At 45.0% G+C, this 19,097-nt stretch overlaps 1 long non-coding RNA gene across 1 annotated transcript; it reads left to right on the top strand.

Annotated features, from left to right (window-relative positions):
* Positions 1-14,879: 14,879 nt before the first annotated feature.
* Positions 14,880-16,255, top strand: LOC123181357 (uncharacterized). Its single transcript, XR_006491651.1, has 3 exons — positions 14,880-15,343; positions 15,416-15,716; positions 15,797-16,255. It is a non-coding gene; the product is annotated as an uncharacterized lncRNA (long non-coding RNA).
* Positions 16,256-19,097: the final 2,842 nt, after the last annotated feature.

Below are 19,097 nucleotides of genomic sequence, written 5' to 3'. Positions count from 1 at the left end.
GGTCCTGCGATCGATTAGTTTCCCACAAGGGGTGCAACAACTCCAGCGAACGCCCACGACGAACCCCTCTGCCTGTACGACAAAACACGTGTCCTTGAGTTGGGCCAAAAATGTCCCAGTTTAGGATAAAATGCCGTTATGTTTAAAAAGAAATGCCTTGAAAAAATAATTGAAAATTACATGCCTTACGAATACAAAAACAACCAAGATAGTAGGGTATGTTTATACACACTTGCCCATATGTGATATGTCTAAAATGGTGCCCTGTGATGTGTGTACCTAAACTGTCATGCAAGAAAAGTTACCATGATATGCTGAAAAAATGCCATGCTATACAAAAAATAGAAATGGCATGTACTTAGCAATAAAAAAAAAGACATGCTCTTTCAAGTAAACTAACCATGCTCTAAAACAATGTCATGTTCTTTAATAATAAGAATGGCATGCTCTTACTAACAAAAATGTCATGATCTACAGAAAATAAAAACGGCAAGCTCTTTATAATAAATGCAAGGCTCGTTAAAATAGAAGTACCATGATTGCACAATAAAAATGCCAGGATCTACAAAAAAATGCCATGCTCGTAAAAATAGAAGTGACATGATTATACGATAAAAATGCCGTGGGTCTGGGGCTGCCCACGGCCCGCTCTGACACTCCCGTGGGTGACCCCAAGGGTCGTCCCTCTCTTTGCCTGTCTCCATCTCCGTACCTTTTTTTCAAAATAGAAACAGAAAAGAAATTTAGGAATAGTGCGGGTGCGACGGAACGAATCAAGTGAAACGAGTCCCCCTTATGACATTTTTTCATCCAAGCAAGGGCGCGCCCATTGCCTCCCGCCAGAGTGTGTGCCTTGGCCGATCCAGGGTCGCGTCGGGCAGGCGTGTGCTGACGATCCCAGAGAAGGCGGGCATTCGGGCTGCTGCCCGCAACCTCGAGACAACACTGGCACCCGCTGACTAGGCAGCGGGACCGCGATCGGTTGGGGCAGATGTTGGATGCGCTACGCTATGTGCCTATCTTCGTTGTGGACCGCCTGATGATGTGGCCAATTGGTGGTCCTTTTTCTATCGTTCCCTTATGCTTTCTTTGGGCGTGCTTGTGTTGTTGCCTAAGTAGACTCTTTTATCTCGGTGGTCTGGTACTCATAGTATGGACATGATGGGTGCTTTATTTATAAAGTGGGGGTGAAAGCCTATTTCGAGTAGCGCTTCTACTTCTGGTTCATGTAATGAATGTTCAGTATATATAGTTCGTTCTCTACACATATTTTTAGAGAATACATGTTTTTTTATATTTAAAACCTATATTTGTATGATAAAGAAGTCATCAGAATCTTCGTTGGACATGAAATGTGCTACTATAACTACGATGAAACTTGAATGCTTAGTATGTGTACATTGAGGTCTACATCTCAAGAAAAAAAAACTTCAATTTAAAAGGTGCAAGGATTCTCCAAATGACATCTACGCATAGATGTGCTAAGTCATTAGGCACACAAATCACATGTTTTTATGAAGCTTCTATGTTATTATCATCCTCGCAACAAACATAATTTACCCTAAAAAATGTTTGATTTGTCATGCCTAAAAAATCTGACATCAGATTTATCGTGTTCCAAGTTTACAAGCTTATTAAGGTGATGAGAGCATCTACAACCAGGATCGGCTAATATCAAACCCCAAACATCCACGAACGTGCCCGATCACTAACCGGATGCCTTTATTTTAACCCTCTATTTATGCATGCATGCAACCATGTCCCCACATCCTCCCTAAATTGTCCGGTCAAATGCATATGATTGGTGGGGAATGAAAGAGAAATAGAAAAGAAAGAATAAAGAAACAAAAGGTAGTCTGGGGTGGGCCGCATCCTACGCGGATACGGGGATTTGCAAACAACAAGGAAAAAGTGGGGGTCCTTTTGGGTGGTTTTTTCCTTCTTTTCTGTTCGCACAATGCTCGGGCTATCAGATTGGACGTTTGAGGGGTCCGGTTGCAGATGCTCTAAAATAATCAGTGCGGGCGAAGGGCATTCCCAATGCCGACCATCAAAACAAACACTCTATTTTTCCGCAGACACGCGGGTGCAGGAGTCGACCATCCAATCATGTCCCCTAAACGCTCGCCCTATTTTTTCTTTTAAGTTCGAACACTCAAAATAATTATTGTAAATAGCATAACTCATCCATGAATAAATATCCCTAAAACAACAATAGTTCAAATGTAAACATAGCAACCGAGATAACCAAATGTTCGATAAGTTTTTGGAATTCAACGATACTCGAATCAGTATCGGCACAAGTCCTCCCACACATTGTACACCTTGAGCTTCATCCAACATTGTATGAATCGAAATGGTCTACCCTCAGTCCAACACGGCAATGCTTTCGGGCTATACAATGATGATTATCAAGTTGCGACATTGAGGGACTCAATGAATTGACCAGCATGTAGAGTAACAACAAGCAAAATTTATGATATCCATGATATCCATGGTTGACCAGCATGTAGAGTAACAACAAGCAAAATTTATGATATCCATGGTTGACGAGCACGGTGGCCGCATTGTCTCCACATTTGCGAAAGAGACCATGTAGCGAAACAGGCACCTCGTTGCTTGCCAGTCTGATCCGATGCCTCCAGTTAGTGATCGGGCACGTCCGTGACACGTGTCTTCCATACACCTGCATCGCCAGTGCCACAACACGCTCTCGTCAGTTGTTAGTCCCAAGTCATATCACATCTACATTGACCTCTACGTCTCTGTCTCATCCAAAAGTGAAAACCCATTGTTAACTGCAGTTGGGCCCATCAAAATTAAGCATGAGCAAAATAAGGTAGTAGATTGGTTGGCGTCGTATAGCCGCTCATAGAGTAGTACTGCTGTATGGTTATATAGAGAACCACCATATATAACCATGAATAGAAGAACTTCTGTCCCTCGTCCTATTAAATGGAATAAAACTCTTTTCCACTCGAAAAAGAAACTGCAGCCGGGCCCGGGCCCCGTACGCGTCAGGCGTGTCCCTCGACCAGAGAGGTCCACAGCACGCGCACGCACGCACGCTTGCACTCAACCAGGGAGAAAATATGTTCTCAAACAAAAAGAAAACAAGGGAGAAAATTATCCTCAGCGTGAACAAGGCGGCCACCGCCGGCGGGAAGGGCCAGGCCACACGTAGCGGGAGCGGTAAGCGCTCGGGAGGAGGCATAGCCGGAGTTGGCGTGGGCGGTGCCGGCCCGACAGAAGGCGCGAAGCGAGCAGGTGGTGCTGGCGGTGGGGGTTGGGGAGGCGCGTCGGCATTCTTTTCCACCGGCCATAGCACCTTCCAGACGGTAAGCCGGCTGGCCAACTTCACGACCACCATTATGCATATCTTATCTTAGTAATGTTACAGCTTATTCGTCTCCAGGCAGTGGCTGCCACCAATGAGTACTACGACCAGGAGGAGAACGACTGTTCCTCCGAGGAAGACTGCCCAACATTCACTCCCGCCAGCCATAGCACATTCCAGACGGTAAGCCGGCGAGCGAACTCAATAACCACCACACCATTATGCATTCTCTGGGTAGTTAATGTCACAGATTAACGCCACTATATATGCAATCGTCTCTAGGCTGTTCATTCCACGAATGAGTACTATGACGGTGAGGAGAACGACTGTTCGTCCCCATTTGCTCCCGCAGACCATGGCACCTTTGAAACGGTAAGATCGGTTAATTAGCTAGCAAACTCAGACGACCACCACCATTATGCATTATTATTCTCTAAAGAATGTCACGGCTTAACACCGTACGTTATGTGTCCGTCTAGGCGGCGGAGAAAATGAATGAGTACTACGATGAGGAGGAGAACCTTGGTTTGTCAATGGACGAGGAAGAGGGCGTGCAGGATGCTGAACTTGTGTCTGATGCAAACGGAGAGGGTGACCACGACAGTGGCGGGGGTGGTGATGACGACAATGCCGGGGCTGGGAGTGGTGATGACCTCTTCGACGGTGATGACTAGTACGGCGACGACGTTGCCGGGGGTTTTGACGATGGCTACGATCCAGGTGATGCTGGGGATGGAGGTGATGACTGGTGGTAATGATCGAGGACCGAGGAACTTGACTACTTGAGGCATCTATAAAGCCTTGGTGTCAAGATGAAGTCTCTCTATCAGGTTTGCTAGTTCTTATGTTATAATCTTAGGTTCAGTTGTGAGCTTGCTTCTAGCTTAGCTTTTGTGTGTGTATGGGTTCCCCACCAGCAGATTTGGAGTCGTTATACCACTCTTGTGTATGATAACCTAGGTAAATCAGTCTTCAGTATGTTAAGCTTTATGACCTGTTCGATTTGGGGTTCTGTTCCGGCTTACGCTTGGCCTAAAAAAGATTTTCCCATCTTGTCCTGTAATGAACGATGTGAGGATCTCCATCCAAGTGCGATCACTTCTCTAATACTAATTTTTCAACTTATTTTTTTAGAACCAGAAAGCATCTAGGCATCGTCCCTATTCCATCTTCATTGAAATGAAACAAACTTCAGAAAGAAAATAGAACTCCAGGCTTACATACCATGAGAGCAACACTAAAGTAATCTCTTGGATGACAGAGAAGCAACTGCTGATTATGTGTGAATCTCACAAACTTCAGGCGTCCTAGGTCGTAGCACTTGAATGGAGATCTTCACCTTACCACGGGAGTTTTTCCCTTTTTCCTAAAAAAAAAGGCCGAAGGCCATATATTAAATTACGGTTTTAGTAAAGCAAATTTAGATATGCCTTAAGAATTACACATATAAATGCTAAAGAAAGCTGATGGATGGTGATCTCCGATTGGGAGATATCAATCATTTAACATCCAGATAGTAGAAAAATATTTGATGTTGATGATGAACGTGCTGGGAGCCGTTATGTTGTTGAGATTGTAGACTTTTTGTTTAATTAGCTGTGTGTAGACAAGATAGAAATACAGGACCGCCTCAGGGAATGCGCCATTGGCGCACGCCAAACTGTGTACCTACACAAAGGTCGCACCCCAACCTGTTTAGAGGCTCATAACGTAGCTTGGCTGCTATTGGCACTATCTTGAATCTTGGTAAGTTGGAGGCCTGTGTTTCTCTCCTCCGGCAAACGCTTCGGCGACAGCGGTGGCTGGATTCTTCGGCGATGGTGATGTATATTTCCTTGCGTGCTGTCTCTTTGGACTTTTTCAGAGAAAAGCCATGTATGTTGTATCTTGCTACTACTATGAATGAATACATGGTTCTCCTAAAAAACATATGTATTAGGGGAAACAAACGAACACGTTAACACCACGGTTTGTGGCGTCTCCGTCCGGGGGCAAATGCTAGATCCTCTGGCGTTTCTATCACAGGGTAAACACCATGATCTCCTCGTCATTTCATGTGGTGGCACGTCGGACAGTCAGCGAATGGCAAAACCAGGTTGTCCACCAGGGAAAAACTTCATTGACCATGGCGTCTCTTGTGCAACGAAAACATCACGATGAGTGGCGCCATCAAAAGGGTCAGATTTTAAAAAAATCTAACTAGGTGCAAATAGTGCAGATGTGGTTACTTAATGACATGTTCTCGCGCAAAATATCCTCCACCTCCCCACTACATGCAAGTAACAACACACGCACCACCGCGGTTGTAGTGCCAACACCATTGTCACTAAGTTATCGGAAGTTTGCATCTCCAAGAAGCAATGTGTGGTACTCATGGGGAAGGGCTACCACAAGAGCCTCGATATGGACAAGGAGGTCACCGCTGGAGGGAAGGGCATGGGCACCACTGACATCATGCCATGAGACTGTGGAAGCCAAATAAATTTTCTGTATGGAGGACCTAAGCACCATCCCAAGCCCTTGTGATGGAAATGCTGCTAATGTAGATTTAAATCGTTGTTGTTCCTTCAGTTCTCGTGTTAAGCTTCTATGTTGTCTGTTTGATTTGCGATGATAATGTTGAGTGGGAACCCTTCATAACATTCACGAAGTTTATTAAACTAAGCATTCAACAGAGAACTTCATATCAAATATAACACTTCAAATCCTATACATACCAAGGTTCATCCATATGCCCGAGAACTAAGGGGTTTACTTGTACATAGGGACAACAAGCATCATGAGAACGGTAATGATAAACATGGATGAATTACACAAGTAACACACAAGATGATTCACTAGGGCTCCTGATGTTACAATAACGTGAAGATGGATGTGGATGATGATGATGATGACAGTGGTGGTGATGATGATGACAACGGTGATGATGCTGGCATCCCCCTTGCACGCGTGGTGGTGAAGATGGCGATCTTCTCCTTGTCAATTCCCCCTTCGGATGACTCTAGAGGCTAGGGTTTTGCCTTCTGGATGTGTTTCTGGTGTGTATATCTGTCTATTCCCCGATCCAATTTCACTGGGTGGAAGTAGTGTAAGAGGAGGCAGCGTCGGCGCTTCATATGACCGCGCGGGCTAGCATGCTAGGATGTCTTTTGCTCTGGTTCGGCCGCACGGGCTCCCTCTTTCTCCCTTTGCTTTATTCCTTTTATGGTAGTCAATTATTACATTGAATGATGTGATTCCACCATAACTTCCTAGGATTCCCTCCATGGAACTCATTTAATCCAAAAGACGTTATCTGAGGAATACTGATATAAACAAGTGCGCGAACGCGACAAAATTTCACGAAACCTACCATGTAGGCACGAAATAACTCTCAAAATTATCATACATTTTGGACTCATCAATTCAGCCAAGCTAAGTCTTTCTTGTCCTAGAGAAAGTACCGTAGCTTGTAAACTATGGGATGTGGATATTCTAGAGGTATGAGTCCATTACTGTCTACCAATTTAGAGCATCTCTAGATTCCACGAAAACTCAATGGCCCATAAAACTCTTGTCATTTTGCGGGATCTTGCATTTTTTCGTCTCGAATAGATCCGCGAAATTTAGTCCGGCCCGTAAAAAATTTAGAGGCAGCCCTTAAAACCGTCTTTCTAGCGCTATATCTATGGGTCTGACCGGGATTTAGGGTTATCAAATAGTATCCCTCCGCCGCAAAATTGCCCGCCTCGCCGCTACTCGAATCCGCCGTTTATTCCTCCTCCTCCATGGTCGGTGCTGCTCACGACCGTGGTGGGTCGCCGCCGTTGCACAAGCTTGCCTGGCACGACGCTAAGGTTGGTAGCTCCAGACGGCCCGCCGTCGAGCCACGTCGGTCCAAGTAGGCGCCTCTCCCGTAGCTCCACCCGTGGGCCGGCTTCAACGAGCTCCACAACAATCTTTTCCTACACATCAAGCAGTCGAGACACTGCTTAGGAGCTCGCCGCTGCAGGGCGCGCGGTGGAGGATGGACAAGAAGGCGCAGTTGGTGACGACCAGAGAAGAAGGCGCCGTCGTTTCCTCGCCGCCAAGGAGGTGCATGCCCGCACCAACGCTCCCCGCAAGACCGCCGAGGCCTACTACCTCGGCGTAGATTTGTGAGAGTCCATCAATTTAGTTTTGCTTTGGGTGTGCTATATATGAACTATGCTTTTATTTGTAGCACGATGAAGTTTTTAAAATTTCAAGTACGGTTCTGTTCTGCCGGAACCTCCGTGTTTCCGTAAAATCCTTTTAGAGGGAGCCATAAAACGATTTTGCACTACCGGTTTCTGCGGGAGGGATACTCTTAGTCAGTGCCTCCAGTAAGCGTCCCACCCTGCACACACCTGTTGATCGATCCGATGCAGTCGGTGCTATGTGACACGTCCTGGTCAGTGATCAGTCCAAGTCATGTCACATCCATAGTGGCCTCTGCGTCCCTGCCAGAAATGAAGAGCCACTAGTAGGTGGGGCACGCCCTGGGCGCGTCTCCTGTGCGTTCTTGTGCGCACTTGCCTTGGCTGTGCAGTTGTGCACGTGCATATGCAGGCCAGGGTACAGTTCACAAAAACTTAGAGAAAAGTGTTCATTCAAGAGACATAGCAAGGTAATAGGTGCATATTATAAGATAGTAGGTCACAATCTTACAAGGTGGATGATAGAGCACAACATTGAATTGAAATCAAAGTCTAACATGCTCCAAAAGAAAAACGATCTTCAAAGAAAAGTAGAGTTCATATATATAGATAGCAGGTGCTGCTGATGGCGATGTGTCTAGAGATTAGCTAAAGATGATAGATAGTTCATACATATAGATAGCAGGTGCTGCTGACGACGTTGTGTCTTGAGACGATGGACGGTGAGGGAGAGGCGGCGCCCTTCCTTGCATATCTTCTCTGAACTTTAAGTTTGCAATGAACTTAATACATTCTTCAAGACCAGCAAAAGTTGTGGATTCTTGGGGAAAAAAATCTGACCATAGTATTCAAACCTGTAGAAGTAGAAGGAACCAAATCAGCATCATATTTATTTGAACCGATTCAAGACCAAGTAGATATATGCAGATAAGGGATGTATTGTGTTGCATGCATTAGGAACAAAATATTCAAGCAGCACCATCGAATTGCTAGTAAAAGGGGGTAGAGCAAAAGCATGTATTTAAAGGGAGCACCTCCTAATAAAAGTTTCAAGAGTATAGGATACCTCTTGAGTTCTGAAACTTGAACTAAGATTTTGAGACTTGTCGCTAGTTTAGTACAACTTTAGTCGGAAGGAGTAGTAGCTAACATCTTTGGAATCACAGAAAAACAATGGTATATTATGCCTAACGCTATACGGTCCATCATAATTTTATCTTCCTCGAGTGTGTCACTGAGATTGGTCAAGGTAATGATCCCCGATGTGAATTTGAACCATTAAAACATAAGGATCAAAGACTGGGGGATGGGAGATATAAGCAGATCAATGATTGAGCTCTACTAAGGATACAAGGCACAAATATAAGAGATACTACATAAGATGGTAATGAGTTGGACTGCTCTACAAAGAAAAGTGAGAAAACCAGTATGTAAAGCTCGTTAATTTTGGTCTGGAAGCATCAGGATGGAAGTAACAAACATAAATAACAGTTATCAAATAAAATTGTTAACAAAGACATATTTAGATACATCAAACATGCCGCTCCTCTGGTCGGACCTCCTCCACATCCAAAGACGCCCCGTCGTCCAGCTCGGGTGGCCTCCTCTGCGACCTTCCGGAGGTAGCAGCGTCGGTGGGCACCATCTGCAAATTGAACAACAAGGTCATGCCTCCATATGAGGCCTCAACAATCACCTTGCCGTCCAGAACGCCCACTGCAGAATACGTTGGATTTCACAATTTTAAAGTTCTTTGTGTTCCGGTTATGCTAAACCCTAATCAATAAAGCTTGGCCGATGATATTTTTTGTAAAACGTGTTCATTGGTGAAATGCTTGTCACAGCGTGGAGTTGTGTTGCAGAATCAAACGTTGTCTAAGAAAAGATTGTGAAGGCTAATACTAAACAATAGTGCAGCTCCATTTTTGAAATTGTTCATTGATTTGTAGCTGCAATAGACGAATTCAAATGATCTCCTCTTATATCTGAACACTAATCATTTATCTCAGAAATGAAGTGGATCAGTGTATTTATTTTTATTACTGCACAGGCTATGTTTCTTTTCACCAAATAACATTTTTTTCTACTATATAAGAGCGCCACAACTGCCAAGCTGCCTTTGTACGACGTACATTCAGTTTTCAGGTTGTAAGATATGAGTCCTTCACATGCATGGAAGAAACAGGAAAACTGGAAGATCACAAACACAATCCATGTCACACCATTAGAACTAACTGTGAATCTAATCTTGTTAAATCAATACATGTATAAACCTTATGACTGAAAGAAGGGACATATAGCAGAACGAACAGTGTTTGGGCAATGAGAAAAAAAGACATGAGACATGATCCAAGGCGCATTATGCTTTCCAACTCTAGTATTACTATTTCTTTAAACACTGTTATTGTAATAGAGAACATGAAATATTGATTATATGTAACTTTAGGCCATCGGTTGGCCCTCTGACTTTTTTTAGAACACTTACACTGTTGACTACTGAAATTTATTCGGAAAGGGCCTAGAAGTTTGATATTTATCAAGCACCAAACATTTAGAACATTCCGAGAACAATTATAGTACAATGTCGTAGGTCCACTGTACGATCCATTGGATTCACAGGCAGGACAATTCACTAATAGTTGATAAATACAAAGTTTGACACCCCCCCCCCCCCAATACACACACACACACAAAAAAGGTCCAATTGGGCATTAATGATGCTACTCCATTACAAAACATTGGCCGTTCCACGATCTGATCATAAAAAATGTGCATCGATTTATTATTCTTTTTGCATCCAAACAACCACATTATCAAATCATACCTACACCACATGCGGATACATGATTTATAATTTGCAGAAGCATGTAAATATATATATTGATTGCAAAGACATACCTACACCACATGCTTCTTCAAACTTCCCAATATCCAAGGATTCAGGGCCGACAGTGCAGCATCTAGCTGTGCAGGGTTCTTAGTTAGCAAGAAACACTTCAGATTCACATCATAAGGAAACATAACAAATTCTTTGCTTCAACTCCCACAAAAAAAACAGATAATGCAAACTGTCTATTGAAAGTGAATTGAAAAATGAACAGGCGGCAGATATACTTTCATTGAAACGACTACCTAATAAGAGCAAGACGATCGACAAGTGCATTGGTTGGGTATTTCGTGGCAGCCTCTATCCTCCGCTCTCACATGCCACGTCGGATAGAAAGAGTAATGAGACCTAGTGATTAGTGGGGCTTACTGGACAGAAAGAGAATAGTATGATTCCCAGTTTGATCAGAAAAGAAGTAGAAGATCAATATGTTAGTTGAGGTACAGTATGAGGTATACCGCCGTGAGCGCCGCCATGAGCTCCAGCATCTCACCGGAGCTACAGCAGGTGTACTGTCGCGGGCGAGCATGCCGATGAGACGACGAAGTCCACTGCAGCAGGTGTACTGTCTACCTCAAATCAACAAAATCAAAAGGAATTTTGAAATGATTTGATTCTACATAATCAACTTCCATGGATCAAATGCATATAGTATAATCTAATGTTATTTGCGAAACCTTTTGAACTACCAACTACTAAGTTGCATCCAAGCACGAAATATAATTTCAGGCAGAAGCTCACCTCGACAGTAGATTGGAACTTCCTTGATAGTTTCGGTTCCATGTAGTTGGGCCGAACTTCAATCAAAAGTTTGTTCAACCCCTCCCAAGGCTTTATTGGAGTTGTAAGGTACTATAGAGGTAAAATGAGCATGACTATCTCCATAAACAAACAATAACGTAAATAGAGCAAGGAAACATCACATACTGTACTGTTGTGTTCAGTATATGGTGCTTCCATCTTTTGTTCAAATCTTCTACAGCCCCATACTGCATCACGGATACAAAAGGGTGAGAACTAAGAAGACAAACATAACCATTAGGGGCCTAGATAAAATGTTGTTTGCTGCTAATCTCACTTTCAAAATCATTATTAGCACTTAACAAAACAAAACATATCAGAATTTCCTAACAAATAAAAAGCTATAGTTCACACTCTGTTTCTCTTTCAGAAATTACAAAGTATCATGTGAATGCCCAAGATAAGATATTATACATGCTATACTAAAAGTGAGATGGCATCAAACGAACTATGAATCCATTTATGATCTGACCAACACAGGGGAAAGAAACAACAGCTACCTGAATGATCGCCCAGACGGCGGCCGCGAGGGGCACCCAGTTAGACAATGGCACGACCCAGCACTCAACGAACCACGCGAAGAGGCCGAGCAGGATTAATTTTCTTGGAAGATACTGACTTGTCAAAAGTCAGATGCCATGACCAGATCTTGCCATCTTCAGATACCGATGCTAGATATGTCATGGTCCCTTAATACATGTTCTGGTTCGACTCTATATCAAGAAATTATTGAGTGTGAAGATTGCACATGTGCGAAATCCTGAGATTGTTTGTCAATGTTAAGAATAGGGAAAAAATAAAGAACAGAAATAATTCACCCGCCTTCCACAAGATCAGGTCGACGCCGTTCTGCTGCATGAGCGACAGTAGCGCGTCCCGCACGGCCTGGAGCAGATCCCGCCGTCCCGCTCCCACATTTTCTTTATATGGGTAGGGATGGTTCAGAACATTTTTCTCGAATAAGCATGAGCATGCGTATCATATATTAAAGAAGAAGCGGCAAAGAAGCCGGATAGAATGCCTTTTGGCCATTACAATGCCAATCACAGGAATTAGCATCCACATCCACCAAACACACCCACCACGCGTACTACAATACTTGCTTCACCTAGGCCAACCTCATGCCGATGGCGATTGGGCAAGCCACAGAGCAACCGAGCCGCATCACAACCGCTGCCGAAGACCTCTACAACAAGACCAAAACTCGAGACCAACACAGACCAACGTACTCAACCCATTGCGCCAAGAAGAAGTCAGCAAGTGGACGGCAGGGCCTGGACGGACCTAGAGGCGGCATCAAGGGATGGTTCAGAACATTCAGAGGGGCCATTCCCACAGAAGATTTTGATTTCCTCAGAGCGATGATTAACCTAGCCAGCTAGTCATTTTCAGGCTTGGGAATAAAGCTTCAGAAAATCTCAAGGTTCCGTGATTCGAAGGTTATGTTCTCAAGACAGATTTGCATCGGTTTTTAGGAGATTCACATTAGATTTCAAACTAAGAATCTCATAGGTCATCCCCACGCTGAGCAGAGCACTACTCACCAGTGACGAGATCGAACGCAGATGGAGGCGCAGGAGAGGGAGCACGGAGATCCCAACCAGGAGCACGACCCTCCTTTTCGAGTCCCCTCCCGGAGGATGAGCAGCGAGACAGAGACACACGGGCAGAAGTCCGTGCTGCTGCTGCAGACGAGGCCGAGGTCGGAGGCGGTGACGTCGTCTGTCAGGGGTGGAGAACCTCTCTCCCGTCGCGGCCCCCCTTCCGCTGCCGTACTCGAGGAAGAAAGGGAGAGGCGGAGGGCTAGAAATAGGCTAGGGCAGGGGAAAGGGGAGGAGCAGACGAGAGAAATGGCTGAGACGGCAGCGGCGGCGGCGGAGGCTTTGGAGGTTGCGTGCGAGAGCTGATGTGACGATGTGGGGCGAAAGAAAAGTAGAAGTTACCTTTCAAGGGAAGGAAGGGATCCATCGCTAGTTTTTTTTATACTTCGCCACAGTAAAGACGGGGATGAGCGATGCCGATGGGAGCCTGATGGATGCATTTTTTTGTCGTACATGCGAACGTGCGAGGAATGCGAACGCGCGAGGAGGCGCCTTTGATGCTTGTCGTACTCGTACATGCGAACGCGCAAGGAGGCGCCTTTGAGGGCATCTCCAACGCACAGCCTCTTAAGTAGGCGCTTAAAGAGGAAAAACAGTGGGATCTTATTAGGCACCGACCGCAAAAGTTTGAGCTTCCAACGCACGGCCGCTTAAACAGCCGCTTGGATTGTATTAAAAAAGCAACAATCCCGAGCAAACTAGCCTAAGCGTCCGACTCCTCTTAAGGCAGCGATGCCAGTCAGTTGTCGGCCGATGCTGGGATTAAAACAGGTAGTTGCCAGATCGGCTAGGATTTTATTTCTTAGCGCCTGCTTTAAGCGTCTGCATTGTAGATGCCCTGATGTGCACGTTAATGTTTTGGATTGTTGGCCAGTCTGTCCAAGCGCCCGAACGTGTCACGCGTGGCCTTCGTCCATGCAACGCACGCTCGGCCCGAACGTGTCGTGCATGCATGCAAACTCAACAATAACAAGAAAGCCAAGCGATCGAAACCCGGAGAAAATTTGTATGAGACCGGGTCTCATAGACCAGCTTGTAAGACCCTAGCGGATGAGCGACATGTGGCATTGACAATCTCAGAGCACCCTAATCCCACTTCACGTCTCATCTCAATCCCAACTGCTGATTCCCGATTCAAGAACCCCACGTACGTACGTACATACTTCATCGCTCTAATAGGTATGTGGGACTAGGGTTTTCTTTATTTTCCTCGCGTCTATGGCGGCCACGCCCAAGGGCCTCGACGGCGGCGGCCAACCGGCACGACGCAGCAGCGAGGACCTCTCTTCCATGACCTCACCGAAGAAGCTCGTCGGACGCGGCCTGTCGGACGACTCGTCCATGGCGGATGCATGCCACGATGTTGGCCGGGCGGACAGCACGTTCATGGCGGCCGTGCGTCAAGGCGTCGCTGGGGACGGCCGGACTGACTCCTCGTAGAGACGCGTCTAACTGCTCCTTGCCGGTGCACTTGCTTGTCTCCATCGTCGCGGCGAGACGGACTGCTTGGGCTCGACCATGGCGGGAGTATGCCATGATTGCTTTCTGGCCGGACTCGACGGTCATGTTGCTGCACACTAAGACGCCGTGAGTGGTCGTAGCAACTCGCTTTGTCCACAGCAGCGCCGAGACGTATCAAGCTGGATTCCGTCACGTGCTTGTATATCACAAGTTCGTGCCCACCGATCGACCCATGTACTGATTCCCATGAAATTATATTGTTCATTGCCCAAACTCCATGATGATTTTGTGAAACAAATACATTTATTGCCATGATGATTTTTTCAATAAAGTACTACACATAGATGGAGCCACCGGCCGGCCGGGAGTTCGCCGCCGTGGAGGACTGCGGTATCACATAGCAGCTGGATGCATCTTGCTGCACGGCCGCCGTGAACATGGTGTCCGCCGGGCCAACATCGTGGCATGCATCCGCCATGGACGAGTTGTCCGACAGGCCGCCTCCGACGAGCTTCTTCGGCGAGGTCGTGGAAGAGAGGTCCTCGCTGCTGCGTCGTCCCGGTTGGCCGCTGCCGTCGAGGCCCTTGGGCGTGGCCGCCATAGACGCGAGGAAAATAAAGAAAACCCTAGTCCCACGTACCTATTAGAGCGATGAAGTATGTACGTACGTACGTGGGGTTCTGGAATCGGGAATCAGCAGTTGGGATTGAGATGGGACGTGAAGTGGGATTAGGGTGCTCTGAGATTGTCGATGCCACATGTCGCTCATCCGATAGGGTCTCACAAGCTGGTCTATGAGACCCGGTCTCATACAATTTTTCTCCTCGAAACCCCAAGGACAATCGCAGATCAAAGATCGAGTGCGTGGCTTGGCACTCCGCTCATGGGGAAGGCCTACCGCAAGAAGCTGGGCGTGAACAAGGCGGCCACCCCCGCCGGAGGGAAGGGCAAGGGAGCCGGCGGCGGCAACGCTAAGCGCTCGGGAGGCGCAGCCCGTGCGGGCGGTGCCGGACCGGGATGAGGCGCCAAGGGAGCAGGTGGTGCGGGCTGGGGAGGCGCGTCGACGTTCTCTGCCACCTACCATATCACCTTCCAGACGGTAAGCCGGCGAACTTCACGGCCAACACCCCGCGTCCTATGAGTACTAGTAATATAATGTCATGGTATGCAGGCAGTGAATGTCACGAACGAGTACTACAACCAGTGGGAGAACGACTGCTCGTCCGACGACGACGGCCCGCCATCCGCTCCCGCCAACGATGGCACATTTGAGATGGTAATTATGCCGATGAACTCAACTACCAGTAGTCGACCACCACCTTTATGCATTCTCTGGGTAATGTCACGGCTTGACGCAGCTATGCATTCTTCGTCTCTAGGCCGTGAATGACACGAATGAGTACTACCAAGAGGAGGAGGAGAACAACTGTTCTTCCCCATTCGCTCCAGCCGATGATAGCACCTTCGAAAAGGTAAGATCGACCACCACCATTATGCATTATCCTCTTAAGCAATGTCACGTCTTGACACCATACGTTATGTGTTCTTCTAGGCCATCGAGACCATGAATGAGCACTACGATGAGGAGGAGAAACTAGGTTTATCCATGGACAACGAGGAAGAGGGCGTGGAGGATGCTGAACTTGTTTCTGATGCAGATGGTGGTGGTGATGACGACGCCGGGAGTGGTGATGGCCACTTCGGTGACGATGACTACTACGACGACGACATTGCCGGGGGTTTCAACGATTTCTACGGTGATGCTGGGGATGGTCCTGATGACTGGTGGTAGTGATCCAGGAACGAGGACCAAGGAACTTGAGGCATCTATAAAGTCTTGGTGTCAAGATGAAGTCTCGCTATCGGGTTTGCTAGTTCTTATGTTATAATCTTAGATTCACTTGTCCACTTGGCATTTAGCTTAGCTTTTGCGTGTGCATGGGTTCCCCGCCAGGAGATTTGGAGACGTATTGCCATTCTTTGTATGATAGCCTAGGTAAATCAGTCTTTGGTATGGGGGATCTTAACAATATCCTGAACCCTTGCGGCAACAGTACAGCTAATAATGTAAATTATATTTGTATGTTGTTCCTGCAATGCTCATGTTAAGCTTTATGACCTCTTCGGTTTGGGGTTCTGGTCCGGCTTACGCTCGGCTAACAAAGATTTTCGTCTTGTCCTATAATGAACGATGTAAATGATGGTCTAACTGCCTAACAATGCGCATGGTGCAATCACTTCTCTAATGCTAATTTTTCAACTTATCTTTTTAGAACCAGAAAGCATCGAGGCATCATCCCTGTTCCATCTTCATTGAAATGAAACAAAGTTCAGAAAGAAAATAGAACTCAACACTAAAGTAATCTCTTGGATGACAGAGAAGCAGCTACTGATTATGTGTGAATCTCACAAACCTTATGTTGTTGAGATTCTAGACTCTTTGTTTGATTAGCTGTGTGTAGACAAGGCAGAAACGCACAAGACCGCCTCGGAAGGTGCGCCACTAGGTCGCTTGCCATGCATCCACACGTACGAGCATCCAGCACACACACAGCCATATGTATCGGCGGAAACAAACGAACACGTGAACGCCACGGTCTGTGGCGTCTCCATCCGGGGGCAAAACGCTAGAACCTCTGGCGTTTTTGTCACGAGGTAAACGCCATGATCCTCTGCGTTTCATGTGGTGCCAAGTCGGACACTGAACGAATGGCAACGCCAGGTTGTCAGTCAGGGAAAAATTTGACGTCTTCTGTGCAACGAAAACATCACGATGGGTGGCGTCATCAAAAAGGGTCAGATCTTGAATTTTTTTGCTAACTAGTGTCAAATTGTGCTGATAGTGCCGATGCGGTTACGTACATGTTCTCACGCATAATATATAGCCGGTTTAGCTAGATGTAAGTTGCCTTAAAATTAAATTTGGGCCAGTCAATTTCTCTGGATGTTGATTCATGTTTAAGATTTGTGCTTCTTTTTTCATGCTGTGTGATGTGTCTTGTTTTGAACTGGAAAATTTTGACTGGCCTCTCTATTTTGGGTCTGCCAATTCCTTAATTGGCTGGTCCAATAAGTTGTGCGACCCAACAAGCTATTTGTAGCCTTCTGAACACCCAGCCCTCCCCTCTCTCCGTGTGTCTTTTCTGTTTTTACGTGTTTTTGCTTTCGCATTTTATTTTTCTTTATAAGTCAGGTTTTTTGTGGGAATTTTTGGGATGTTTGATGAGTGTAAATATATACACACAAATACTCTCTCTGTAAATTAATATCAGACGTTTTAGATCACTACTTTAGTGATCTAAAACGTTTTATATTAATTTACAGAAGGAGTACCATCAAAAAAGCATTGCAGAGGCCGGTCTGCAGATAGCTCCTAATCCACCCCGCCGAACAAGCACGGGGATGCATGCGCCAACATGTATTGCAATTTGCAGCCTTGTATATCACCGTATTTTAGAGTAGGCCCCATGCTGTACATTTAAGAAACAGGTGGGCTGGCGACAGGCACATGATACTGCTGCGCCTTCATTTTTTTTTTTGCAGAACATGTCACATCACATCATCACGTGTACTCCTATGTGTTTGTGTTTAATCTGTGCATACACTCGAGACGATGGATTAAGTCGAGCTTTGTTAAGGATGGGAAAAACGACCTGATGATAGTGTGCTTTTAGCATCGAAAAAAATGCACAGTTATCTAATTATTTGCTAAAAAGGTAGCTAATTGTACACTACTTTTAGGATTAGTTTTGTAGAAACAGAGAAATCCTGTGCGACAACATTTTTTTAAGAAAAGAGTCACAATTAGCTACTTTTTGTTCAGAAAACAGTAGGTAATCACACACTAATTTGAGGATTAGTTTCATAGAAATCGAGAAATCCACAATGAACATGTGTTATTAGCACCCGATCGACTGCACAACTTTTTTTAGAGAAATTTCAAGGTGGTTCAAAGCAACATAGACCGTTTAATTTTAACTTCTCAAGGCTGATATAACTATTACTCCCTCCCTTCTTATTTACTTCGTATATTAGGTTTTTCTAAATCCAAACTTTATAAACTTTCAACAAGTTTGTGAAAAACTATATTAACATATACGCCACCATATCAATACCATTGGATTCATGATTGATTTGTTTTTCAGCACCTTATCATTATGTCTAACAAACGAAATAAGAATTTTGTTATGTTCTGTCCTATATGTCTATGCATGTTTTGATTTGTCAGTTTGGGACCTAAACAATAGAAAATCCATAGAATCTGTTTTTAGAAAACACCAAAAATGAATACTAGTCAACAAAATCGTAGCAAAAAGCAGTCAAAATACCATCAGAATTTTTCTGTAACAAAGCTACCATATGTACCAGTGTTCTTGCACAATTTTTTTGTTAGAGAAGAAAATGTATAATGGAGAAGGTTTTGTATATTCCTCACACAAGAGAAAGTCATACATGTTCCTAACATTGCATGTGTAAATTTATTTTGTTTACTGGCTCTCCCATAATAATACAAATACAGATACCGATGATGACGAATAATAATAATGTATTTTGTAGTGCGTGTATATATTTTTACGATCACATGAATATGCATCATATTTTACAACACGAGAATTATTTGTCTTCATATGGCAGATACAACATATACGTACGGGGCTCGAATGCGAACTTTTATTATATTAAAAGTAGATGTAGGAAACATTTTAAACATTTGTTTTTGAAAAGTAATTGCCGTGTTACATTTTTTAGTGTGGTCAAACATATCCTTGATGAGACGATTCAAATAAAATATTTCTCTTGCCTCTTATGGGGTAAGAGGGAACCATCTTAAGAGAGCTCTTAAAAAAGAGGCA

The sequence above is a fragment of the Triticum aestivum genome, chromosome 1A (assembly GCF_018294505.1).
Source record: "Triticum aestivum cultivar Chinese Spring chromosome 1A, IWGSC CS RefSeq v2.1, whole genome shotgun sequence".
NCBI lineage: Eukaryota > Viridiplantae > Streptophyta > Magnoliopsida > Poales > Poaceae > Triticum > Triticum aestivum.
This window is presented reverse-complemented; position numbering and strand designations above follow the sequence as displayed.